Consider the following 1,891-nt stretch of genomic DNA (forward strand, 5'->3'; position numbering starts at 1 on the left):
ACTTGGTGGTTTTCTTGCTGTGCCTCCTTCTACATTGTTACTTGGTGGTTTCCTTGCTGTGCCTCCTTGTACATTGTAACTTGATGGTTTCCTTGCTGTGCCTCCTTGTACATTGTTACTTGGTTTCCTTGCTGTGCCTCCTTGTACATTGTTACTTGGTGGTTTCCTTGCTGTGCCTCCTTGTACATAGTTACCTGGTGGCTTCCTTGCTGTGCCTCCTTGTACATTGTTACTTGGTGGCTTCCTTGCTGTGCCTCCTTGTACATAGTTACTGGGTGGTTTCCTTGCTGTGCCTCCTTGTACATTACTTGGTGGCTTCCTTGCTGTGCCTCCTTGTACATTGTTACTTGGTTTCCTTGCTGTGCCTCCTAGTACATTGTTACTTGGTTTCCTTGCTGTGCCTCCTTGTACATTGTTACTTGGTGGTTTTCTTGCTGTGCCTCCTTGTACATTGTTACTTGGTTCCCTTGCTGTGCCTCCTTCTACATTGTTACTTGGTGGTTTCCTTGCTGTGCCTCCTTGTACATTGTAACTTGATGGTTTCCTTGCTGTGCCTCCTTGTACATTGTTACTTGGTTTCCTTGCTGTGCCTCCTTGTACATTGTTACTTGGTGGTTTCCTTGCTGTGCCTCCTTGTACATAGTTACCTGGTGGCTTCCTTGCTGTGCCTCCTTGTACATTGTTACTTGGTGGCTTCCTTGCTGTGCTTCCTTGTACAATGCTACTTGGTGGTTTCCTTGCTGTGCCTCCTAGTACATTGTTACTTGGTGTCTTCCTTGCTGTGCCTCCTTGTACATTGTTACTTGGTGGCTTCCTTGCTGTCCCTCCTTGTACATTGTTACTTGGTGGCTTCCTTGCTGTGCCTCCTTGTACATTGTTACTTGGTGGCTTCCTTGCTGTGCTTCCTTGTACATTGCTACTTGGTGGTTTCCTTGCTGTGCCTCCTTGTACATAGTTACTTGGTGGTTCCCTTGCTGTGCTTCCTTGTACATTGTTACTTGGTGGCTTCCTTGCTGTGCCTCCTTATACATTGTTACTTGGTGGCTTCCTTGCTGTGCCTCCTTATACATTGTTACTTGGTGGCTTCCTTGCTGTGCCTCCTTGTACATAGTTACTGGATGGTTTCCTTGCTGTGCCTCCTTATACATTGTTACTTGGTTCCCGTGCTGTGCCTCCTTGTACATTGTTACTTGGTGGCTTCCTTGCTGTGCCTCCTCATATATTGTTACTTGGTGGTATCATTGCTGTGCCTCCTTGTACATAGTTACTGGGTGGTTTCCTTGCTGTGCCTCCTTGTACATTACTTGGTGGCTTCCTTGCTGTGCCTCCTTGTATATAGTTACTAGGTTTCCTTGCTGTGCCTCCTTGTACATTGTTACTTAGTTTCCTTGCTGTGCCTCCTTGTACATTGTTACTTGGTGGTTTCCTTGCTGTGCCTCCTTGTACATAGTTACCTGGTGGCTTCCTTGCTGTGCCTCCTTGTACATTGTTACTTGGTGGCTTCCTTGCTGTGCCTCCTTGTACATTGTTACTTGGTTTCCTTGCTGTGCTTCCTTGTACAATGCTACTTGGTGGTTTCCTTGCTGTGCCTCCCTGTACATTGTAACTTGATGGTTTCCTTGCTGTGCCTCCTTGTACAGTGTAACTTGATGGTTTCCTTGGTGTGCCTCCTTGTACATTACTTGGTGGTTTCCTTGCTGTGCCTCCTTGTACATTGTTACTTGGCTTCCTTGCTGTGCCTCCTTGTACATTGTTACTTGGCTTCCTTGCTGTGCCTCCTTGTACATTGTTACTTGGTGGCTTCCTTGCTGTGCCTCCTTGTACATTGTTACTTGGTGGCTTCCTTGCTGTGCCTCCTTGTACATAGTTACTGGGTGGTTTCCTTGCTGTG

This window comes from Dendropsophus ebraccatus, chromosome 12 (assembly GCF_027789765.1).
Source record: "Dendropsophus ebraccatus isolate aDenEbr1 chromosome 12, aDenEbr1.pat, whole genome shotgun sequence".
Lineage (NCBI taxonomy): Eukaryota > Metazoa > Chordata > Amphibia > Anura > Hylidae > Dendropsophus > Dendropsophus ebraccatus.